General features: G+C 40.5%; 1 protein-coding gene across 1 annotated transcript in view; it reads left to right on the top strand.

Annotated features, from left to right (window-relative positions):
* Window positions 1-26985, top strand: part of msra (methionine sulfoxide reductase A) — a 112015-nt gene that overhangs the window by 434 nt on the left and 84596 nt on the right. The window lies entirely within an intron of this gene.

Below are 26985 nucleotides of genomic sequence, written 5' to 3'. Positions count from 1 at the left end.
TCGAGTCCTCCTCTGCTAAAGCAGCCCAGGCAGGCCTCAGCCTGCGGTTCGCGCATGCGCTCTGGGCACCATGTCCTCCAAAACAAACCGCCTGACCGGAGAGAAAAACGGCCGCGACGGGTTTTTATACTTATTTAATCAGTCAGTCGGTGTTCAAACACAACAGGCATATACGGGCATGAGCGTCCACCTTCCTGAACAGCAAAACAACAGATAACGAGGGAAATATTAATAAGAATGCTAATACATGAAAAGGCAGCTTAGAGGGGAGCTCCACCGATTTTCAAAATTTCTGCAAAATGCAATAGTTGAGATGAAACAGAGCCATTCAGAGTGGTTTGACTCGAACATGCCTCGTTCTGGAGAAACTAACCGAATCAGAATTGTTCACAGTGGTGGTGATAGGAACCAGACGTCTGAAGAGTTTAATGCCTCTGAAAGCTCCCTCCCAAAAAGTTCTTACATGAAATGGTTATGAATACATACTGGTTTTACAGTGGTTTAGTGATCAAATTAGGGTCTAAACCATATTTTAATCAATTTATTTTAATCTATTCATGATGGAGGGATACATAAAGGGTGTTGTAAGACTAAATAGTCCTCAAAGAATTTGGCACTATTTTATCGTCATCAACTTTACAAATAAACACTCAGAAGACTCGTGTAGGTTCACTGCTGGCTTTGGATAGTAAATAAAGTGGCTATATATATGTTGTAGTCATGGCGACCCCTGGTTCCTATCACCACCACTGTAAAGACGTCTGAGTCTATAAGTTTCTCTACAATAAACCATTTATGTCAAACCACTCCGAATGATTCTGTTTACATCTCAAGGACTGAATTATGCAGACATTTTGAAAAATCAGTGGACTTCCCCTTTAATGAGGGGCTCTGTCAGCACAAATTGGTCAATTAAAATTAACAGTTCTGGACTCTCTTGTTTTTCACACTTTAGAAAGTTAATACAACAAGTGAAGATTCATCTTCTGTATATTTTGATGGGAAACCACATGAGAACATCGACACGTGTGTAAAGTATTTGCACAACACAAAGTATTTAGTAGTTTTCTCCTCCAGCAATTGGACGACCTTCACAGACATTTCATTAACTGGATTTATCTCAGTATTTTTAGACATAAGTCAGTTTGGAAAGGTGTTCCAAATGTATGAGCTCCACAGTTTCTGTCTCATTCTGACAGAAACAACATGGGTTTGTATCTAAATGAAAAATGTCCCTCAAAAATTTGTTGAAAGGATAAAGATCCTTTAAAATTTTCAAATTTAACTCTTGCTTTTAAAATTGGATGGACCAGATGTCTTTTCCTCTGTGCTGAGAGTGACTGTCCAAATGTTTAGAAAATAGACCTCAAAGAAAATTCATTTTGAATCTGAAAGTCTGTAAAGTACTGAGTTATGCAGCTCTGCATATCGAGAGCATTTATTCAAATCTTCAGCGCTTGTCGTTATAAACCCACATGGAACAGAAATACATGGGCTTGCTTTTTTTATATGTGAGATGCATTTTAAATACATTCCAAATATTATTCCAAAATGTATTCCACACACTGAAGTAAACAAAACATTTTTGATAATTTTCATATATTTTTAAATGTAATAAATACGTTGTTCATGTGCTTCTTTTCCATGTTAAAGGAATGCTTCAGCATTTTTAACCAAATGTCTACTTGTCAGATCTGTGCTGTCGATCAGCAGCGATATTAATTTTGATATATTTTCCTGAATTTAGAACAGAACAGAAAACACTCTCCCTCAGCAGATGCCCATTGGCTAAAATAATCAGGGTCTTTCTTCAGAAAATAATATTTGAATATTGGTTTTAAGGTTGCAAAACCATATGGGAAAGAAATACATGGGCATTTTTGAATGTGAGATACATTTTAAATATACTGTTTCACTCTAATATGTGTTCTAAACACTGAAGTACATGTGTTTGATAAGAACATTTAAAGTGTTTGTTTCTTTATGGGTGTTTACAACACATTAATAATGTTTGTGACGTTGCATAAAAGGCTTGTACAATGTGACAATATTATCAGACATGCTAGGAGAAATTAATATTGTACAAATCTAAAAACAGTCACAGCTGCATGTAGATGAAAGCCCTTTGTGTGTTTGTGCATATGCAGCATCTCAATACGCAGCATCTCCATCCAAATATTTCATCAGATTCTGATGTTTGTAGTCAGTCTGGTAACTTGTGAACTGTTCTCACTGCTTTCTGTGTGGGATATTAAACGTCTCCTCACCGCTAAGTCATCGTCTCAGGCGTAGCTGTGCGACCTGTGATGCGAGTTTAGTACTTGTAGTTTATTAAGTAGTTTGAACACTATTGAACAAATTAAAATGTTTGTAAAAGAGGGTTTAGAAATGTACAGAATACTCAGACATTTTTCAGTTTGGGGCTGAAGCTGTTAGCATTTGCTGGAAGAAAGCAACATAGAACATTTCACAATATAATTATTAAAATTCACATCTTTTATATGCTGCCTATGTTTTTTTCACAGTTATTATGACAAAGTGTTCCTTTGACTGAGGTTATATAACCTGTTTTTCTGTGAATTCAGGGGTACCTTGATTATTTTTCCCACACTTTTGTCCATGTGCTCTTTGGCTAAGTTGCGTTTCCATCAAAGCTTTGATTATTTGGCTTTAAAAAAAACTTATTTTACATAATTTGTTCAGTGTTGCAGCAAAGACGTATAAATGTGAGATATATGTAAAAATAGTGTTTACGTGTGTTTTATCATTTGTGTGCATGTATTTCGTCAGATTTGTTCAAGTAATAGCAAATCACAGTAACGTGGCAACTATGTTACTGTGTACTAGTGAAGGTAATGCATGTTCGTGCGTTTTTCCATGTTATATTATTGCCAAGCTAACGGTGGTGTATATTCACTTTCTCTGCACTGTGGCTGAAAAACCTGTAGATCTGCAGCACATCTCATGTGACATGCAGTGCCTCACATCAAAGAGATGTTCTAGTAGTTTTCTGCATGAGGTGATGCAAAAATAAACATTACTTTAAAGAACCTTAGCCTAAGCATCTACCAGCATTAAAGATTTATCTTGTTTTCTCCCAGAAAGTGGGGGTGGAAAAAAAGTTTCAGCAGCCCAGAACAGCTGATACCAGCAGTTACGTAAAATGAAAATGTAGGCGTGTAAATTGGTGCAAATTGAAAGATTGGTGAAAGAATATAGCAGATTTGGGATGCCCAGTGTATCATATGAACGCAGTATCATAAACTGGAACTGAATATTTAGGTGATGAATCTGTTAGCAGACGTTATAGGAGGAAGAGGAACCAGTTCACTGGGTGATATATGAGCAGGACAGCTGGAACATGAGAAGAAGCCCCTCCTGTTGTGGAAATGTACATGTGTAGCCACAACAACCTGGAAATACACTTTATATGCATTTCTTGAGCAAAACATCACAAACTATATATACAGTTTTGTCAGATTTCAAATAGGTGTTTGAAACATTAGTCTGGCTATCAGTTCCTGGTTTATAGTCGTTTGGACACCCCTAGTCAGGTTACATGTTTTGTTGATTTTCTAAGGGAAATAATAAGTTAACAATCCTAAAATATGCATGTCTTTTTAGCTACAGTACCAGTTGGCCTACAGAATGATAACTAGCACTGTGCAACATTTATATTTTTCCATATTTTAAACAAACACAAAAATAATGTTTTTCTTTGTAATATTTTCATACATAGCTTGGCTTTGACCTTTTTGCTAAACATGATATCAGTGACTGTTTGCATGAGACATAATATCAGAGCCAGTTTTAGGGGAAGCCTTTCCTGTTCTTCCCATTATACCAAAATATGACTGCAGTGAATAAAGGTGAACCGAACTGAGGGGTTAAAAATGTATATAAATATGATATTATTGGTTAATATTACTTCACCCCACCCGCTGGTGCACAGTAACATAGCCAAAATTCAGAAGACCTTTTAGAGGCAGCAAAATTCGTTACATTTTGTTGGAAGATAGAAAACAAGAATTCTCTCTCTGACAGTCTGTCAGGCCTCTAACGATTAGCATTGGTTAGCATTGGTTGATCTGTCATTGGTTATCATTGGGCAGTTTAAATACTTCTGTTGTTGGTCATCACTGGTCAGTCCAAATACGACTATCATCACTTATCTTTCATCAGTTATCACTGCTTAATCTAAACACTTCTGTAATTCGTTATCATTGATTAACTACAACACTTGTGTCGTCGATTATCATTGGTGAATTTAACACTTCTGTTATGGTTTTAATTGGCTGATCTAAATAGTAATGTCATCAGTTATTATTGGTTAATATAAATCACTGGTTTATTAATATCCCTCATTGGTTATCGTTTCTTAATCTGACATATTATCGGTTGTTATTATTAGTTAACGTAAATACTTCTGTCCAACGACAGAGACATTTTTCTTCATTCAGTGTTTACTATGGTATATGTTGTTAATTCTTTATTCTTTGTGTGCATTGCTGTTGTTGTGTTATTGTTTTGCTGTCCAGTGTGGACCAGAGGAGGACGGGTTCCTCTTTTGAGTCTCGGTTCATCTCCAGGTTTCTTCTTCGTACTGTTAGGGAGGTTTTTTTCCTTGCCACTCTTTCCTTTGGCGTACTCAGTTGGGGCCTGGATTTCTGTAAAGCTGCTTTGTGTCGGCGCCCGTTGTAAAAAGCACTAAACACATGAACTTGAATTGAATTTGTCCTGTGAATGAAATGACCTTATTATGTGCTTAATATGACCAGAGGCATGATGACCTTAATGTGTGCTTGCCATGACAGGGGACATGAACTTACAAGATAAGGTCAGTTTTCAGTTCAGGATGGCTTTAAAGATGGTGTGGAGGAATTTTCTTAAAGAGTCATCAGAGCGAGGCGGTCCTGCAAGCCTTGCTGTGAGCTCTGCTTTGTAGACGAGCTGTTTGTGTGAGTAATTGCGTGTTTGGGCGAAGTGAAGGTGAAAGGCCTGGCTCTCAGGAGCAGCTGCAGGCTGTTTGAGATGCAGCTCACATTGCTGCTCAGTGCGATGGCATGAAGCGCGGCTGTGCAGGGATCCACCCCACAGGACTGCAGCAAACTGATTAGCAGCCTCGGCCTCCCTGGGCTTCCCCTCGGCAACAGGCCTCCACCACAACTGGGAGGTTGCCAGGAGACACTCAGCCACACCAGCGCTGACGAAGGTACCTCTCTCCTAAAATCCTAAAGAGCCTCACTGAAGGTTACTCATCAGCGGTCACTAACCCCCTCCTGGAGATCTGCCGGCCTAAGAAGTTTAGTTCCATTGGATGGATCTGGTCACACTAATCGGTGTTTTCAGAGGGACGTTTCATTTCAGAGAACTCGCCATGAGGAGGCCTGGTGGCCACTGTAGTACATGTAGAAGTGATCATAAGCAGCACAGAAACCATCAGTGGGATGTGCACAGCTACTCGAGTACCTGGTTAACCATTGAAGATATAAAGAAAATATAAAGATGAACAAATCAGTGAAATGCCAGTTTTTCCAGCCGTGTACCTGTTAGCTCTGTTAGCGCTTTAGCTTATCTTAAGAGACCAATTCTGTTACTTAATCTGACATGAAAACCCGCCGAGTTCCCTCGGTTATTTCAGAATAATAAATTATGTTTTAGGATTTTTGCTGCCTAACAGCAGTGCTGTCATCTGAAAATAAACACACACCAATTGGTCCAGTGTTTCCAGAGGGACGTTTCATTTCAGAGAACTCGTCATGAGGAGGCCTGGTGGCCACTGTAGTACATGTAGAAGGTGCTGAGATGATGAAGCAGAGACCATGGCAACGTTTCATGATCATAAGCAGCACAGAAACCATCAAAAATATAAAAACGAACAAATCAGTGAAATGCCAGTTTTTCCATCCAGCCGTGTACCTGTTAGCTCTGTTAGCTCTGTTAGCGCGTTTGCTTATCTCAAGAGGTCGATTCTGTTATTTATCTGACATGAAAACCTCTTTAAGAATAGCAAAATTGGACCAATTTTGGTCCAGTTCAGTTTTTTTTCCTTTTTTTAACTGAATTTAACCACATAGCTGTTCATTAACTCTGTCTGATACTCGAAAATCAAAGTGAGATGGAACACAAATCCCTATTTCTCTGGAAACATCTGTATTCCAGGTGAATGATTCCTTTGCTGGCATCACCTGAATTCCAAATTTATTCTCCATTTATTTTGTGGGTTTTTCACTTATTTCATCTTGAATGTTTTCCAGAAGTTGTTGCTCTGTAAACCAGTACTGTGTTCTGTTTTAGTACCTGTTGTAAACGCGCCTGTCCAATTAAGCTGACTGTGTAGCTCTAGCTGTACTGTACTAGCAGCAGTGTATTGAAATAAAATGCAATAAACAATAGCTGTAATGCTTTTCATACCTTTTTCAGTTTCATCTACTTACAGTATGTTTATTAATATACTCTGTAAAATAAAAGTGCCAAAAAGGGCTTCTTGAACTGTTTTTGATTCTTCACAGTTTTTCTAAGAATCATTTTTGTAAATAAGATGTGTGTTTGTCTGCATGAAGATAATAAATAACCTCCATATAATGTAAAAGGTGTTTAAGTGTATCCTGCCTTCCGCCCAATGACAGCTGGGATAGGCTCCAGCACCCCACCGTGACCCAGAAGGATAAGCGGTTTAGATGAGGTGTATGTGTGTGATCATGTAAAAGGTTCTATACCAGTTAAAGATTTTTCCTAAAACCAAACCATTTAGGAACCTTTAGTTTTAACAGTGGATTTATCAAAATAGAGATTTGTCCTATGACGGTCTCGTCCCTGGAATGTCCCTGCCCTTTTTGGATTACGCTTTAAGACATTTGATCCCACCAAGCCTTTGAGTCACAGTGGGTGGTAAGGGGTGCCCCAGGACCGGAGTTGGGAATGTGTGGGACTGTATTACTGTTACAGATGACTGTAAGTTGAGATTTTTCACAAACTGGTATTACAGTAGGAATTGTATCTTTTCTCACATCATCTTAATTTGGTCAGTTGAGGTAATATTTGGCAATATTTTGGCAGCACCACTCTGCTGTATTGTGGTATGGAGGAATGTAACAAGACGCTGATGAAGTTGTTTTGCTACCTGTACACACAGTTGCCGAAAAACCATTATGTTTTCCATGAACCAATTAATGCTAGCCAAAAAATAAACTACACCACTGGGGTTCTCCTAAAATTCAGATACTAGGAAAGTTTGGCAGGTTAGGATCTTGCTGTACTCTTTTCCTCACTGGAGTTAGAATAAAATAACTAACTTAGGAAATGTGATTCTGTAATAACTACTGTACTAAATCCAAACCTAAAGTGAAGTTGTTATGGCGACTAAACAGATATCAGAGTTTGGATGTTTCTGTAATCTGTCACCAGGACGGTTTGTGGTTATAGAAGGCTAAATCAGGGCAAGGGTACTCAGGGCTGTATAAACAGTGTGGTTTGGAACATCCCCCGTTTGTGTTCCCCACCCAAACTCAAAAGGCAATAACAAACCCCTTAAAGAGATACTGACGGTCAATCACATATAGCTCTGTTATTTCTTCCATCGTTCAGTTCCCTGTAGGTTGGTTGTGCATCTGCTTTTCTAAATTGTCCAAGGCTACAGTTGTAGTGTGTGAAGGGGGGGATGTGTGTGTGGAGGTTGGGTCCTTCAGGCGGTTCTGAGTTGGCACCATTAACGGCGCCACAGCCATGTCCTCAAGATGACAGGAGGTGCTGTCTTGGCATGCTGTGAATAGCCGTGGTGCTGAAAAACGGAGCGGCAGCAGGATCCTTCCCTGCTAAGACGTCCCGGAGACTGGGAAGTGAGTGGGTGAGACACTAAGGAACTCTTGAGTGCTAGGGCGCTGTTGGGAAAGAGTGATGGAGGGGATAGGCAAGCAGTTGAGGGGGGTGGGGGGCACCGTGGCAGGACGAGCTTCGGGAGAATGGCAGAGATGCCCATATTTACACATGTTCCTCTTTATTTGATTGGAGGGGGCTGCGTTGCTGAGGACGAGGGGTAGTCCTGTGCCAGCGAGCAAGAGATTTCATGATTTGTTTTGATCAATTTGCCCAAATTGGCCATTTTTTTTTTTCGGGAGGAGGAGGGGACCCAGACAGACAGACAGACAGACAGACACAGGCTGGAGCACCGCCAAAGCTTGTCGGGAAGGTTGCCATGCCGAGAATAAGGGAGCAGAGAGAAGAGGAGAGAGGGAAAAAAAGCCAGGCGAGACTTGGCAGGGTTCTATTGCAGTTCCCTTTGTCTGTTTGCTCAGCTTTTGCGCAAAGGAAATCAAAAATACCCAGGGTGTAGGAGCTCTGCTTCACCGCTAAAAAACAAAACCAAACAAGAAACCTGCTCTGAAATTGCACAGGAAGCCAAGGGCGAAAGGGGCGCGAAAGACTGTAACCAGTGAGTCGTTTCTGAAGATTCTGCAGGAACCACGTTGTCCTTCTGTGTTTTTGTTGGAGCCAAGAGATGAGCACGCTGTCAGAACCCAAAAGTTTTTCTGTCTTTTTCAACGCTAGTTAAGAAGCACCTGACTTGTTTGTCTTGAAGGCTCTTGAGGACGTTCGTCAGTGTCTTTCGGCTCTCGTTGCTGCTAGAGGTGCTGTGGCTGAAGAAATGGTAAAAAAGTTGGTCTTTCAGATTTGTCAACTTTGAATGTTCCACTTGTAGAGCTTGCGACATCGTCTTTCAAAAGTTTTGGACTGGGAGGGGGATGACCAGAGCCGAAACGGCGTCAAGGCGGTGCAAGGATGATTCTGGTCCAAAACAAGAACTTTGACCGAGAACCCCATTAAAACTGTTTTTTCTCGTTTGAGATGCGTCTCCAGGGGAACAAGATCTCAGCCAAGGTCGGTATGGATGTAACCTTGTTTTATTGTTCCTCTATGGTTTGTTGTACAAGGACAGCATGTGAAACACTTAAATAGTGTCTGAAGGACCCAAACGTATCAGCATAGTTAGTGTTTTTCTGTTGAGTGATTATTAGTCCATCACTGGTGGTGAAGAATGGCCATGCACTCTGCACTCAACAGAGGAGGCCTGAGATGCTTCACCTCAACTGACGTTTTAAGACAAAGGACATTTAATTAAAAGCAGAACTTAAATGTGATTGTGATCCGTCTAGAGATGTGCCACATCATCTTTCCTGCTATGTGTAAAGATTTTTGCGTCTATCATCTTTAGTATTTCTCCAACTCTTCATTTTTGAGGCTCTGATTTTAACTCACTGCTACTGACTTATCCCACTTTTTCTCTCATGGCATAATTTCTGATATCTGAACTGATTATCTGCGGATACAGAGCGCCGATCTGATTCCAGGGCTCTTTTTTCTTTTTCAGTTTTTATCTGTATACATTAGTGTGGGATATCGTTCGGGATCATTCTTCTAAATGTAAAAGGCTGCATGAGGCTGTAACTACAGGGATGTGCACAGGTACATAAACACTCCATTAACCATTCAAGGTGCCACTATTTGAATACTACAATATGGATATTCATAGCTTTTCATCAAAGGCAGAGAAAACATACAAACTCACATTACAGTCAAATTTCTGTTCAACAGTACAGTAAAATGTGATGAGTTTGATTGGATTTGCAAGTAAGTACATCATGTTACTCTATAAACTACTATAACCACGTGTGCTTTAACGTGAGCACGTTGCCAAAGATGTGTTGTTCAGAACGTGACTGAGAAGGCAGAGCTAATGCAGAGCTAACAGCTAGCTGATGTTAGCTAACTTCTCTTACAAACAAACATGTTGTTTATATCGTTAAAGAAGACACTGAGCTGTGTTTTACTAGCTCACTAGCTCACCCTAAGAGACAGTCTCTGTTACTCATCTGACACAAAAACCTACTGATTTCTCTCGTCTATTTTGTGTAACACCAGCGCTTTCATCCTAAAAAGGTAAACCTATAGCCCTTCGTTAGTTTCAGTCTAAGTCTGGTTGTTTTGTCTGTTTTTTTGCATGCGGTTAACCGACTATCTGTTCATTAACCATAACAGATACTCAGATATCAGAATTAGTCAGAGGGCACATCACTAATTAATTACGTATCACATTTTAACTGTAAAAGGAAAAAGACGAGTAAGAAAGAAATGAATTGTGTAACACAGCAGGGTCCTGAACAGTGTAGCAGTTCTGTATTTTAAACCCTGTTGAATGCGGTGGGCCCTTCCTCACCAATATCTGATCCTGTATATCGGATCGGTGCACCCCTAGTCAGGGCTGTAACTGGGATCTAAATTTTAGTGAGGTCCATTTTGCAGACATGTGACCTACATCTCTTAGTGAATAAACTGCTGAATATGAGTTTTACCGTTTTCTCCTTTAGGCTTTTTCAACCAATCATTGCTCCTTTTTACTCATCTATAAATGTTATGCACTTTTTCCTTTTATTATCCCTCCATTCTTCTATAAACTGCTGTTACTCTTCCATAAACTGATTTGACTCCAGTTGCCCTGTTTAAGTTTATTTATTTGTCATATAACGATGTATTTATTTATTTTGAAAAAAAAGCTGAAAATGCGTGTTGAAAGCTGCACTAAATGAAGTGAGTTTTAAATTGATTTTATTTCATTGACCCCCCCCCCTTTCTCTCTCTCTCCTGCATCTCTGTCCTCAGTGATTATGTAAAAACACACATTAAACATACGATATAAAAGGCTGTCTGTATGAAACCCCAGCTAACAGCCAAGGTAGCTACAGTTAGTGAGACAAAATACAGTCTAGTGTAGCTTCTGATTTCTTAATAATGTTAGCTACATGATGCTAAACCATCAATATGCTGGTTAACAGTGAACGTCCTCATGCTGGCTGCAGTTTGTGTAGGTAACACAGTACAACTTCTCATCTAATCACTAATATTGCCAACTACAGAGCCTGTAGCCTAAACTCAGAGGTTACTATGGCTAAAGCTCGCTGACTTAGCCAGCAACATTACGAGGCGCCCCAAACAAATAATGAAATACAGGGTTTGCGTTTTATAATCTTAATGTGTTTATTACGCTCACAAACCCTTAAATAGCTACATTTTTTATTACTATAGAGATATTACATGTTAGCCTGCAGCATGTGTGCTGCACAGCTGAACATCTCAAGAAGTTACTCTGATACCCAGGACTGTGTAGCGTCTCGTACAGAGATGAACAGAGCGGGCAGTAAAGTCTATGGCTGAACCACAGCTGAGGTCAGCTGAGAATCACAGATCATTGTGTGGTCACGTCGCTTTTTTCCAGACTGATCTAATAAAACCCTTCAGACACTTCAGAGGACCTCGCTAACGCTAGTCACGAACATTATGGCAGCTGATAACGTACTAGAGTAATTGGGGATAGCCATGTTGCTAAGCGGTGATTGGAGGATTGAGGAAAATAAGGCGGAGCTTGGCAGATTTTGATTGGCCATAATACAGTTACAGCGCTCAGAGAAAACGAATTTCATTATCATGAAAAATGCGGCATAATAAATATTAGGTCTGTGACGCCGTGGCTGCAGTCCTGAGTAGGACTGTTTAATCTCATGATTACCCACAATTACAGTGGTGGCTCTTTTCTCCCTTCCTCAAAGTGCCCCCTCTTCAGGCCGTTCTGTATGTGTCCCGTTGGTGCTGTATTTTATTACTTGCTGCTTTTCCTTTGACTTTTTTAACTTGTTTCTGAATCTCGCGGCTGGCGTGCGAGTTTGTCTCAGGGCTTGCGTAACAGGTGTGTGGTGTTCTGCTATTCCGGTGCTCTGCTTTCTTTGAAAGACTCTCTGTTTCTCAGAACTGTATAAATGAGTGTCTTAGTCTCTTCTTTATGACTCTAATAATGAGCATCAACATTCACAGATCTTCAGAGCTGCAGTAAGTGTTTTAAGGCTGATCAGAAATGAGGCCCAGTGGTACAAATGCATGTTATTTTATAATATTGTTGGTTTGTCCTGATTTAAAGATCTGTTATTAATGATTTAGTGACCTTCTTAAGTTGATTGCACAGTTGTAGCAAACTCTAAGGCCCTGGAGGAATTGCTCCCCTAATCTGTTAACTTACTACTCCTGCTTTTCCTTTCTTTCCGTATCTTATATTAATGGTCAAATCTCATTTTCTGCTGTTATTGTTTGCTATCCGGTGTGGTCCAGAGGAGGATGGGTTCCCCTTCTGAGTCCTGGTTCGTCTCAGTGTTTCTTCCTCTTTGCTCTTAGGGAGTTTTTCCCTGCCACTGTCGCCATTGGTGACACTCATGGGGGCTCAGACTGGATTTTTCTGTAAAGCTGCTTTGTGACAACACCTGTTGTAAAAAGCTCTTTATAAATAAATTTTGACTGGACTTAATAGTAGCCTATTTTGTTTGATATTGAGGTATTTAACAAATATTGAATCTTTGTATATGTGCTAGCCTGGCTATTATGCCATAACTGTGGAGAAATTTTGCACCACATACAACTATACCACACCTACTATACACTATATGGTCAAAGGTATATGAACACCCGATCGTCACACCTATATGAGCTTGTGGGACCTCTCATTCCAACACCATGGGCATTAATATGGAGTTGCCCATGCATCCTGTAGCAATGACATTACCCTTCACTGGAGCCCAAACCATTCTCCTAGTATCTGCCAAAGCCAGATTCATCCACCAGACTGCCAGATAGTGAAGCGTGAGAGTCCAGTGGCTTGTGCTCTACACCACTCCAGACGACGCTTGGCATTGTGCATAGTGATCTTAGGCTGTGTGCAGCTGCTCAACCATGGAAACCCATTTCATGAATCTCCCGACACACAGTCTATGTGCTGATATCGCTTCCAGGGGCAGTTTAGAAATCTGTAATGAGTGATGGGTGATTTTTACAAGCTACACACTTCAGCACTCAGCAGCCCAGTTTGCATGGCCTACAATACAATACAATTGCATGGCCTTACAATAATAGGTGACCAAGGCAGATTTAGCTGGGCAAATATTTCTCAAACTGACTTTTGCCAAAGGTGGCATCGTATGGCAGCAGCTTGTTTAAAGTCACTGAGCTCTTCAGTACGACCCGTTCTACTGCCAGTGTTTGTCTATAGAAATTGATAGCTATGTGCTTGATTTTATACACCTCTTAGTCTATAAAATACCTGTGTGCTGAAATACCTGAACTCCACAGACACCGAGGGGTGTCCACATACTTTTGGCCACATTGTATACTAATGAATGGAATTTTATTGGTGGTGTGCTATTTCTGACATATAGTATGTGGTGTTGGATGCAGCCTGTTACCTAGTAATACCAACCCTGCCGTTCAGTGAATAACACTAGTCTAGGTGCTGTATAGAGGCTGTGAGGAGCTGACTTCAGTGAGCTTGCTGGTGTGTCAGCTTTCTCTTTTAAGGAGATTCCACTGATTTTTCAGATTTCCAGCAGATTTAAACTAGTTAAGATGCAACAGTCTTGGCTGTATTTGTGTTGTAGACATCACACCCCCCTGGTTCCTATCAGCTGCTGTCTGGATGGGGATGTTTTCAGATTTCTTTACCACTGTGAAGTCATTAGGTTTCTGTACACTATTTCACAATAAATCACTCTGAATGGCTTTGTTTACGTCTCAGCCGTTGAATAATGCAGAACGTGAAAAATTGGTGGAATTCCCGTTTCAGCAGTGAAAAGGAAAAACAATTAAAGTTATTCCTCTGTGGTTTCTTTAGGACAGCGACATTAAGTAATGCAGCCGGCCTGAGAGCTGGTGGGTGAGAGACTAGGAGGATCTGACTATGAGGTGCCATTAAGCTGCTGGATGCGCTAAAAGCTTCTCTCTCTCTCTCTCTCTCCAACAAACACACACACACACACACACACACTATATACACTGATCAGGCATAACATTATGACCTTGTTTCTACGCTCATTGTCCATTTTATCAGCTCCACTTACTATATAGGTGCACTTTGTAGTTCTACCGTTACAGACTGTAGTCCATCTGTTTCTCTGATACTTTGTTAGCCCCCTTTTACCCTGTTCTTCAGTGGTCAGGACCCCCATGGACCCTCACAGAGCAGGTACTATTTGGGTGGTGGATCATTCTCAGCACTGCAGTAACACTGACGTGGTGGTGGTGTGTTAGTGTGTGTTGCGCTGGTGCGAATGGATCAGACACAGCAGTGCTGCTGGAGTTTGTAAACACTGTGTCCACTCACTGTCCACTCTATTAGACACTCCTACCTTGTCAGTCCACCTTGTAGATGTAAAGTCAGAGACGATAGCTCATCTGCTGCTGCACAGTTTGCGTTGGTCATCCTCTAGTCCTTCATCAGTGGTCACAGGACGCTGCCCACAGGACGCTGTTGGCTGGATATTTTTGGTTGGTGGACTATTCTCAGTCCAGCAGTGACACTGAGGTGTTTAAAACTCCAGCAGCACTGCTGTGTCTGATCCACTCAGACCAGCACAACACACACTAACACACCACCACCATGTCAGTGTTACTGCAGTGCTGAATGATCCACCACCCAAATAGTACCTGCTCTGTGAGGGTCTATATATATATATATATATATATATATATATAATATATATTTCGCTGCCCATTGAAAGACAAACCTTGTATCTCCATTTTTATCATTTTTCAGTTTTTGGTATAATTTGAAAGTACCTGTGCTATTTACATTGTCTGAAAATTTCATGATGAATGGACCAAATGAAGTGGCTCAGAATGACATAGAAAAAATTCTGGTTCCTTTGACTTACATTAAAAGTAAAGTAGGTTTTTCCTTCTCCTGTAAAGTTACTATTTTGAAGATACGAGGTTTTGTTCCAACAACAGTGGTGTGTGTGTGTGTGTATGTATTTCAGCAGATATGCACTTGGTTTAGCTGATGAGAATGTTTTTGTTGGTCAGGAGTTCATTGTTTACCTACCAAGGCCCTGTATAAATCTCAACAGCCAAATATACTATTTTTTCAGTACTGGTGTGTTGGTGTGCACCCCCTTTGCCTTTATTACGTCTTCCATTCTTTTGGGGACACCTGCTTTAAGTTTTTCAAAGAAATCTGCAAGGAAATTTTTCTACATCTTCAAATTTGAATAGTTGCATTTTGTGCTTCTCGTGATCAAAGTTATCCCAAACACAACAGTGATGTTGAGGTCTGGACTCTTACATGTAAACTCACAAAGTCAGAGTTGTTCACAGTGGAGAGGAGCCAGGTGTGAGTGTGTGAGAGCTCCCTCTCAGAAAGGTACTACATGAAATAGTTATGAATACACAGCCTGATGGCTGAGACATTGTTTTACCATTGTTTTGAGAATCTTTTGGCCCAAAATCCATTCATGGTGGGGAGGTACACGCAGGGTGTTAAAAGGCAAAATAGTTCCCATTTATTCCCATTTATACTTTTTTTTGCGATTTCCCACTATTTTACCATTATTAACATCATCGACATTACATATTAAAACGAGGCTCACTGGTTATTTTGGATAATAAATAAAATGGCTATATTTGTGTTGTAGACATTGTGATGCTTTGTGCTGTCACCACCACTGTAAAGTAAAATGAGTCAGTAAGTCTCTCTACAGTGAACCATTTCACATCCAACCACTCTGAGTGACTTTGTTAACATGTCAGTCATTAAATCATGCAGAAATGTAGACATATTGGTAAAATTCTCCCTGTTCATTATAGAGGATGAGTCCTCATTTTCACTCAGTCAACAAAATGTCCTCTGACCAGGGATGTTCAAGCGTGTGCACACGACTGTAAGGGGGTGTTTTCAGCATTCATGGTGAGCAGCACCAAACAGATTCACTCCTCTGAGTTCAAATATGAACTTAAGTTACATTATACTTTGCAAATGTAACAAGAGCATCACTGCCAAACTTTCAGCACCAAACAGAACAGAATACTTACTCATTGTTATTCTCTTGGCTTTGTTTTGGAGGAGTCTGGCAAACTTTTCAGAGCTGGAGCATCATTAAAGTGGAATCAAAATCAATATCTCTCTCTCTCTCTCTCTCTCTCTCTCTCTCTCTCTCTCTCTCTCTTGCTCTCTCTCTCTCTCTCTCTCTCTTGCTGTCTCGCTTCTGCTCTTTTTTTTGTAGCTGTACTTGGCATCACTTGCTTTTGCTTCAATTCCAAATTTCACAGCTTGGGAGGTGGTTCAAGAAATTAGAATAATTCATTCTAAAAAAAATGGTTTTAAAGAAAGAGCGGTAATGAGATCCTCTTAGCGCCACCTTTTCCCTGAAAAGAGAACTTGCACCACCTGGCTCTGTGAACTCACAACTAAAGGAATTAAAGATGCGCGCTGTCCGAGGTCCCGGACTCTGTTCCCTTCCAGCGTTCTTTACCTCTGGGGTAAGCAAAACCTCCCTTTAATCTAAGCACCAAAGGACTACAGAGATGTGCAGGTGTAGAGGCAATGTTTGATGTTGACACATAATCGGCAGATGAAGGGAGGAGGAAGCCCTTTCGCTCGCCCCGAGATCCCTCTGCACTCTCTCACCTCTCCGACCGCTCCCTCTCTCTCCGCCTGTTACTTCCTCGTTAGTTCCTCTGTCTGTCTGTTCTTTAGGTCAAGGCAGCTGGCATGTGCCACTTTTAAACCTCTAAGGAGTGTGTGAGATTTTGTGAGGTGTAATATTCATCGTTACATCGTTTTGTACAACCCCATTTCCAAAAAAGTTGGGACAAAATAAAGACAAAATGCAATGATGTGCAAATCATATAAACCCCATATTTCATTGAAAATAATACAAAGACAACAAATCAAATGTTGAAACTGAGAAATTTTATTGTTTTTTTAAATATTTGCCCATTTTGAATTTGATGCCAACAACACATTCCAAAAAAGTTGGGACGGGGCAACAAAAGGCTGGTAAAGTTGTGTAATGCTAAAAACACACCTGGTGATTAACTGGCAACACACCAGTAACATGATTGGGTATAAAAGAGCATCTCAGAGAGTCTTTCAGAAGTAAAGATGAGGAGGGGTTCACCACTCTGTGAAAGACTGCACAATCAAATAGAACAACAATTCAAGAATAACGTTTCTCAACATAAAATAGTAAAGAACTTTTGCTTTTCATCATCTACGGTACATAATATCATTAAAAGATTCAGAGAATCTGGAGAAATCTCTGTATGTAAGGGACAAGGCCAAAAACCAGTATTTGCTGGCCGTGATCTTTGGACCCTCAGACAGCACTGCATTAAAAACAGACATGATTCTGTAGTGGAAATCACTGCATGAGCTCAGAAACACTTCTGAAAACCACTGTCTGTGAACACAGTTCATCACTGCATCCACAAATGCAAGTTAAAACTCTAAAACGCAAAGAAGAAACCAAATATAAACAGGATCCAGAAACGCCGCCACCTTCTCTGGGCCTGAGCTCATTTAAAATGGACTGAGGTGAAGTGGAAACGTGTCCTGTGGTCTGATGAATCAACATCTGAAATTCTTTTTGGAAATCATGGACACTGTGTCCTCCGGGATAAAGACCACTCAGCTTGTTATCAGTGCACAGTTCAAAAGCCAGTATTCATGATGGTACAGGGGGCATTAGTGCACATGGTATGGGTGACGTGCACATCTGTGAAGGCACCATTAATGCTGAACGATATATACATGTTTTGGCAACATATGCTGCCATCCAGACAACATCTTTTTCAGGGAAGGCCTTAATTATTTCAGCAAGACAATGTCAAACCACATTCTGCATGTATTACAGCCTATTTTACAAAGACAATTTAAAAAAATAAATGTATGTTTATATCTCGCAATTCTAATCAGTCAAACACAGCACAGCAGTATAAACTAGGCTTATGTCACATAGTATCAGGTGATATTGAATGTTGGTCTTTTTTACTCAACACCAGTATCGGAATTGATGCATCACTTGGGAATGGAAAAGGATTGGCTAAAGGAAAAAATAAATCAGGTGTCATGTGAAAGAGTAGAATGGTAATTTGCATAATATCAACACACATTTAAATGATCACGATTTTTGATAATGTACATCAGCCCAAGGCTGAAACCCACTAAGTGAGTTGTTGGTAAGCCTGAACGAAAAGCAACAGTCAGTCAGCTTCTCTCAGTCACATGAGAAATAACGTGATGTAAGAAATAATGTGCGTCTATCTCTCCATCACAACGAGGCTGTGCCTTTTATGATCGCAGTGACAAAGGAACTGATTAAGTGTCGGCCATTTTAGAAATGATAGCAATCATTGCTGGGCTCCTACGGCTGCATTGAACCACTTGCTATTGCGAACGGCAAGAAGATAATCAGAAGCCACAATGGTTGGTAGACCTTTTCACAGAGCCGCACAGCATTTCTCTTGGCTTGAAAGGAGCCATTTTAAATAGAAAGCAGAAGGTAGTGCGAAGTGAGGCTTTTTCCTGCATCATGAGGCCTTTTTTCTGTCTTTTCTTTCTTCCTCTACATCTCTGCCTTTCTTACCCATCCCCCACTCACCCTCCCTCTGATTGGCTGAATTAACTCTGCAGCCTCCTGATGTGAATAATTACTTTTGATCCAATGCGGTTCCCCCCCGGTCCCTCGCTCTTATTTTTTAATGTTTAAAATTTGTCCCTGTTCCCTCTTCATGCACACATAACATGCATCCACCGTTCACGCGTACACATGCCCGCACTACAGGCTTCATTGAGATGCAGGCTGTGTCCTAGGCAGCTGGTGGATGAGCAATGAGGGGGCTGGTATGGGACAGGACCTAGCTGAACGCACTGAATGCTCTAGTCACTGGCCATGGACTCCAGTCAATAAGACGTACAGTACATCAGGCTGCCTTTATAGCTGAGCCACCCAGTGGACCACTGCCTCTGCAGAGGCTTCTCTACAGATAGGGACCAGTAAGAGAGCAGTGTAGTAAAGCGCTTCATGGGTGCTGCACAGTGCTTCCAATTTTCGTGGTGCTTATTAGGGCTGGGGATCAGAAGTGCTCATCAGAAAGCTTGAAGGCACTTATATGAGGCCAGAAGGTAAAAGAGCTTTGATAAATTGATAATTTATGCTGTCTTCATGGTGGCGGGTGCACACTGCCCTGGGGAATATGACTGTGTTGAATTATGGTACAGATAATATAAAGCCCTTGCGATCGTATTAAAAGGATGTGAACAGTTTCTCAGTAAAAGGTCTTTGTGTAAATATCTATCCATGACGCTGAGAATCTCAACAGGCTCAACAGACTTTGAGGAGAATGCTAAACACTACTTTGATGAATAACCTTGCAGATCCTTCATTAACTGGCACATCTTTGCTGTCCTTCTCTGTTAATGAGAATGACTCAAGTTTTCTCCCTCAGAACAACAGATGGCAGAAAGGACAGCTGGGACCCAAACCTGAATTTCAATGTGCAAAATTTCCTGTCACAGACCTACAGGATGTTATGCTTGGTGTCTATGCTGTAGTGCCATTTTACCATTTAATACACCCATATCCTGCATTATTTGTGTATTTTATTTGTCCACGTATGAGACTTTGTTTAGTACCAAAATCAGTCTGAATTTAATTTGTACACGATTCTTTTTATCTTTTACAATTGAACAGGCTGTTAAGACCAATGTATTGTTGTTGTCTGAACTAAAGAAATTATTAACTTGTAATAAAAGTATGATTTTCTTTCATGTAATTTTGGACCATTTCTATTGGACTGTTCACCATGAAATTCTGACTAATTGCAAAGGGTAATAGAAGTTTTCGAATTATGTAAAAAAGTATAAAATCCCAAAAATGGAGATTGTCAGTGATGATATGTAAATGAGATCTGTTTTGATTTGCTGCCCTATAGTAGATATAGTGCTTTGTTCAAAAAGGAATCTGGGTGGAAACACTCTTTATAACGTCAATTAAAATGGGCGGAGCTATACTGCTTTAGACTGAATTGGCAGATTTATGTAAATGTGTTGGTTTTCGTGACTTCACAAAAACAATTAATTCAGAGAAGCTGTTTTTGCAGCGTAGTTTCCATATATGGGCCGTCTAGGAGGGAATGGTGCATTTTGAAACTGAAAAATGTTCTACGTCAAACTGTTTATATAAAAAAATGAGATTTTCCATGACTTTGGCTCTTAGTATCAGTGGTGGGGAAGTTACTCGAAAAAGTAATTACAGATGAGTAACTTATGGCAACAATGGCTGCCTGCTCCGTGCTGGTCATGAAGTAACAGCTTCAACATCCAAATAGTACCATTAATGTCCAAGAGATTCAGCCATAGACTGCACCTCTCACCACTGGACGTTTAGTGCATCGTTTGATTGTGAAAGCCATACTTTTGTAATTTGTATAGTGCACTTTATTGGGAGTAGGGAGCCATTTGAGATTCAGTCCTAGCCAGTTATGCTTGATTAAAATTATGAACAGCTGACGCTGTTTGAAAACCTAAAAAATAGCCAGTAGATCCAGTTCAAAAACAGCTACTTACAAATAAAATCTTTATTTTCAAAATAATGTAAAGCTTGCAGAAATTAATGTTTGACCTGTGTTTGTGAGGTCGGGGGTGTCTGGAGTACGACACTTGGATCTTTTCATATTAGCATGATTAAGGCTGTGTTCAGACAGTGTAAAAAAGCTCTGCTTATTAAGTTTCACTTTTCATGAGATAACCAATCAAAAAAGAGAGTGGGTAATATTGAACTGGACATTGAATGTGAGGCTGAACAGTAGAACCTGCTCAAAGATAGATATTAATTCAGTCATATGTACCATCCTTGCTAAAAAACCTTGAAAATAGACGAGTACCCCTCAGCACCGTAGCTTGGTGAGTAGTTTACTGTAGAAGTACGCTGTGTCTTCGTTGCTTGTGGTGTTAAAGGCTCTTGGTAATGTTGCTATTGTTGCCAGCGATTTTGTCTGAAGCTGTTCACGGCCTGTTTCACCTGATGAATGAGAGCTGAGACGTGTTTTTACTCATGTTTTACCCAAGACTGAAGTCATTAATCCATCTGAAATCTGACTCTGTGGTGACACGTCACACATGTACATTGTATCAAAGAGGCTGCTTATTGTTCAGGCATTGTAGCTGCCTGCACCACAGAGCATGTTTAACCAGTGCAGCTCAACAGCTGCATTTCTAGAACAGCCTCATTTATCCCTGCTTAGCTAAGCATGAATTCCATGCTGGTCTGTACTGGTTTTTTACTGGGTTATGCTGGTCTGGTGCTGTTTTAGTAGGTCACACAGAATGGTCAGGCATCAGCATCCAAAACACAACATATGTCAGCTATGCTGGTCCATGCTGTTTTTTTTTCCTTTTTTTTTTTTAACTGGGATGTTGGTACAATAAATGTGGTTCTAATGTAGGACAGTGGTGTCCAATCCTGTCCACAAAGGTCTGGTGTGGCTGCAGGTTTTCATTCTAAACAACCAGTAGCTCACCTGATCGTACTTGTTTAATCAGTCAGTCTCAGTCTGATCAGGTGAACTCCTGCTTTGTTGGAATGAAAACCTGTAGCCACATCAGCCCTTCACAGATAAGACTGGACACCCCTGAGGCATCACATCACCCAACATGCTTAAAAATTCAGCTATGTTCACATGTAGGAACACTAGTGTCTCGCTATGGTTTGCATGAAATAAATCAATAGATGAACGAGGACTGCAGCAACGATGATTTCCACAATCAGTTAATGAGTTAATCAGGAAAAGAAAAAGTGCAGCTAGTAGTCTACATACATACATACATCATCTAAACCGCTTATCCTTCTGGGTCGCGGTGGGGTAGCTAGTAGTCTATCAATAACGAAATATTTTAACAAATTAAAAATACAAGGATTTGTCCTGTTTTTGCAAACATATAAATAAATACATTTCCAAGTCCATAGTAGTTTGTAGGGTGGTCACCTCAGCCCTGCAAAATTCCTGGACACTTGATCAGATGGGTGGCTAAGCTCACTATGCAGTCTGAGGTAGATGGACTCTAACAGTGTCTCTATGTTGAATAATCTGAACCAGTCACACATTCTTTGCGTGGATAAGATCCGACTGGATAAAAAAGCAGTTTGAACTGCAGAATCTAACAAATGCTTACATAAGAAAATACGTAGATTCCAGAACATTTCTGTCCATTCATTGCTCTTTTTTTTATAATGCTCTTTCAAACATAAAACGCATCATGTGAACCAGCGCGATGGCAGCATTTTCAAAAACAGGCATAAAATCTCCACCCTGGAGAGCATCTTCCACAAAATACACACTCTTTGGTCAAAATGTAGAGAAAAAAGGAAGTTCTAAAAAATATATGTATCCATAGACGTGTGTGAACGAGCAGTCTGTGTACAGTAGCACACAAGCTCCCCCTGATAATGGACAAGTCATTTAGTCGATTTGCAGCTCATCCCTTCAACAAGTAGTGTTTATTTTGTTTAACTAAACAGAGCTGACTGTGTCTCAGACAACAACTGGCTGTTTTTCAACTGTTGACTACAGTTTTACTAATATTTTGAGTCTCTAGTTCTCTGGTTCGTCACTCATGACAGCCGTGTCAACATGCCAACTGAGCTGTTTTACACTTTTCTTATTTTTTCAGTTTTATTCTTTTCTTATTTTTAGATAATGTTACAGTGAAGTGCTCCCATATTTTTGATTGTTTGAGTCCTGCAGTACTGCAGGCTCTGCCATCTGTATTTTCCAGCTTTCAGTCCAGTAATGTAAACATCATCAAGCTAGATAATCGATAATGAGGTTCATTACCAACATGTTTTTATCATTAGCGTTATTGATAAGTCATTGTAAATCTAGAATGAATGTCAGAAGTTTTTAAATCAGTGGATGTTTTTTTTTCCATCACTGGAGGCTGTTACAGCGGTATCTCACCACCACTGGGCATAAACCTAGACTAAATTTCTGTTTTAAATGCTGTGTGCTAAGTTAATAGTGCACTGTGAGGACATACGCAAAGTAAAGGAGTGTTTATGAAGTCGGTAACTGCGATATGGTTAGAAGAATTTTAACTGTAATACGTTTCACTGATTAGTCTGTGGGGACAGTAGTTCCTCTGTACCGCGTTACCCACAACACTGAATAAGACATTCTTGTTTTTGAGAACGCTTGTTTGAGAGGTTTGGTAAGAGAAATAGCCCGAAAGCCTTCGATCCCCTCAGCCTGAAACTGTTTGTTTGCCTTTGAAGAGTGGAGTAACATTCCATCCTGTCCTATTGTTGTTCTTATTCCCTTTGCTTCCCTCCAAACCGCTCCTGGACGTGTGCAGAGAGTAGCGAGTTGCCTCTGACAGGAGCTGGAATCAGCATGTTTGGCACACTCTCCAGGCTCTCTCTCTGTGCCCTTAGTGGACCACATGCCAGCTCTGTCTCTGTTCTGCCTGGCTGACCTGTCAGAAGCGTTCTGGTCACGAGGCTGAAAAGTGCTTCTACACTGCAACTGCATGGAAAATGACTCGGCACCTCGGCATGAATTTTTCATCGGCCTTGCCTCGGACAGACTTTAGTCTCTGAATATCAGCTGTTTCAGAGATCCGGTTCTGCAGTTCCTCGGCGTCATTTGTGCCCATGTGAGAAGCTTTCAGAGAATCGGCACCTCGGCCCAGAGCTGTTCCTCAGACCTTCCCTTCTGCTGGAAGGTGCTTTCATCAAGCATCGCTCTGAAAAACACAGCGCAAATCATGGGGGCTGCGCACTGCGTTTATTTTGTGGGTAAGAAAATCCCCACAGATAGAACTGACCTTAAGCACAATGATAAATACTTGAGTTATTCAAAACATGTTGGAGGGAAGGCAGAGGTGTCTTTGGAAATGCAAAGAATGTGTCAACCTTGCGAGGCAGCTGGGAAGGCATGGGAATTGAATTAGAGGAGAGCATAATGCAATCCCTGATCTCGACCTACTCTGACTAATGAAATCAGGAGATGAAAGCACAGCTGGACCTTTTTGCAGGATATGACTGCATGAGCAATTGCTTAGCTTGCTCTGAGGTAGAGAGAGAGATAGAGTGAAAAGTGGGGGATATTGAAGGAGAACAGCCTTGAAAAAAGCCCACACTTGCTCTCACACAGGGGTGGCTTCTCTCGCAGCGCTGAACAAGCGATGACTCTTAGGATAATCTGTGAAACTCGAATAAAACACAGGAGCTGAGCTGTTTAGCATAGTGATAGTTTACAGCCAGAACACTAAAACCCGGGACATCGTGTTTTTAGCGACTGTTTCAAGCAATGCTGCAAAGTCAGTCGGGTAACGAAGTTTTGTTTATAAAGCTAAACACGAGCTAGTCGCTGGTAGCAGCACTTTTAAAGAGAGCCCGATAATCTGCTTGCATGTCGTGGAAAAATAGCCATTTATGATTGGCCTTTTTTCATGTCAGTCAAACGGTCCTTTCTGTCAAAGCCTCAGTGGAGTCTCAGCAGCAGTGAGAGTTCAGACTGTCAGGACTCAGTTCTGAACCGCCGGCATTAGAGCTCCAATTTGAGGGGATATTCGGCTGGATTTCATCGTCTGGTGCAGCTTGAATGCTTTTCCTACTGCGCTGGTTTGCTAACTAGCCTGGATTCCTCCGTATTTAATTCTGAGAATAAACATAAAGGGAGACGAGTTTTCCATCAGGAGCTGAAACAAAAGTATGAAAACTACACCAGACATTAAAGGTATAAAAAGGTTGTTAAGTGGCCAAATATATATATATATATATATATATATATATATATATATATATACATGGTCACACCCCACTCAAAAATCTGACCAGGAAGTTGTTTTCAGTTTTTAGGAAGATGTGGTTAGAAATACGCTGTTTCCTCTCCTGCACAACTCAGGTTCAAATAGTCTCAGCTACGTGGTCAGGGTTGCCAGATTGGGCAGAATCCCGCTCGATAACATTTCATGCTACTTGCTATGGCAGTAATTGTTCAACAGTGATGTTTTTCCATTACCTTGAAGTGTTTCGAGTTTCAATACTAAATAAAAAAATAATAAAAATAATAAAAAATAATAAAAATATGCTAAAATTAAAAAATAACTTTACATTTAATCTTTTAAGTGAAACACATTTTGAGATTTACTTGTTCTTATAGAATATTCTATACATAGTCGCAACCATATATTTGATGAATCTGATTAAAGTGCCAAAAAGATAATTGTTTTAAATTTATTGGACTACTCTCATTGTTTATGTTGGTCAGCTTAAATACAACATGGTGTAAAAACAAACCTCATCATGTAGAGGCTGTACTTTAACCTGGCTGGAGTTATTTATATGCTAAAAAAATATGCTTATAGGCATCAAAACAGTGATTAAAGTAAACTGTGTGTCTAACACACAAATCAAAAAACACTTCTGTTGGAAAGACATTTAATGAAGCAGGATAAATGTGGATAAATCTTGAGAAAAATATCTGTGATTGCTGTCAAAATCTGCCACTTACATTGCTATGGTAACGAGAGAAAGTGAACAGAATTTGCTTGAATCTATTTAACTACATAAAAAGCTGTTAAAACTACATTAAAAGCTGTGTTAACCCTGCGTTACATTGCGGCCTGCTGTTCTGGAAACAAATAGGTTAGGATATTAAAACACCAATGGAAAACTGTATAATCAAGATTTTTGTCTGTGGTGTCTGCATAGATAAAACCAAGCGAGCTCTCCTATTGGTTAGGCCTTCAGGAGCCAGACAGAAAGCTTTACACACAGCTTAACTACCAACATAAGTAGGAAGTGACAGAAGAATCAGCCAGACACATTTTGATGAGTGAAACTTACTTAGTGAGAAAAAACCCAGTCTAGGCCTTCTGGAAATCCTAGATACTTCACTGATTGTGGTTATGAGGGTTGGTCTAACCAGGTTTCAGTCAGTTGTTAGAAAAGGAAAACAGCTGCTCTGTGTCAGGACTATTTAGGGAAAGAATCACTGTAAAACTGCAACATGCAAGGTAAAGTATACGTTAATGTCTGTTACAAGCTACAGATAAATGCATGGATTGCTTATATAAGCTTCAGTTGTTGTTTAATTTAGAATGGCCATAAATTGTTAATGTGCACCAGCATTAACTCAGTGCTATAATACTATTAGAAGTTCCATATTGGGCTTATGGAAATTAGCATTATTGTAAAGGTGTTTTTGATGTTTATGGACTGAACTGAAGCCTCTAAAGTTCACTGTAACATAGATACTCATTTCTGAATGCAAAGGCTGCTGGGCCGCCCATGCTGATAATCAGGGAATGCATAGGCTTTTCAGGTTTTGTACTTTTGTCTGAAAATGTCTGGAACGGAGCCTAAATTATTATCGGTGGTGCCAGAGGCTGCATGTTATTTATCACATCTTGCAGGAAGCCCTGTTTGCTTAGTATCATCCTGACGGATGAGAGCTGGAGCTGAGCAATAATGGAATGTAGTGTCTTCAGCCGCCACAACAAAGGACAAATAGCGCGCGGCGCAGCTGTCTCGCGCTTTTAAGACCATTATCTTTTTAGCTGCTTTAATTGCAGGTAAAGCACCAAGTGTGAAACTGCCCATTATTTCTCTGAAGAAAACGACTGATTGACACAAAAGACAACATTTATTCAAGGTCTCATCTGTGCTGTGCAGCAGCCAATAAGAGGACTGGAGGAGAAGGGGGCAAAAAAAAGAAGAAAGACGCATGTGATGCTTTCATCCTGCATCCAAACTCCAAGGCTGAGGTTTTTTGTTGTCTTGACAACTTCCGCCATCATCCACCTGCCTCTTCCTGCCACGCCGCCCTTCTTGCGCTTTCACGTCGAGAAGGAACCGAATGGCCTCTGTTTTGTGCAGTTGACGATTGTCTGGCTCTTCTGAACCGTCGTCCATCAACGTTCCACATAGTTACATTAACAATCAAAACAATCTTCCTCTTGACTTCAAAGCCGCGTTTGTCTTGCTGTGCTTAGAAAAGTGTCCGCTCGTCCCCGCAGGCCTCTTTGACCTGTTCGTTAGAGCAGTTCACAGTCCCTCCTGTTTGGCTCTCTTCCTGCTGGCCTGGCCTAATTTGCCTCTGTTTGGATGGAAGAAT

This window comes from Colossoma macropomum, unplaced genomic scaffold, assembly GCF_904425465.1.
Source record: "Colossoma macropomum unplaced genomic scaffold, Colossoma_macropomum, whole genome shotgun sequence".
Classification (NCBI taxonomy): Eukaryota; Metazoa; Chordata; class Actinopteri; order Characiformes; family Serrasalmidae; genus Colossoma; species Colossoma macropomum.
The sequence above is the reverse complement of the archived record's forward strand: the minus strand, read 5'-3'. Positions and strand labels throughout refer to the sequence as shown.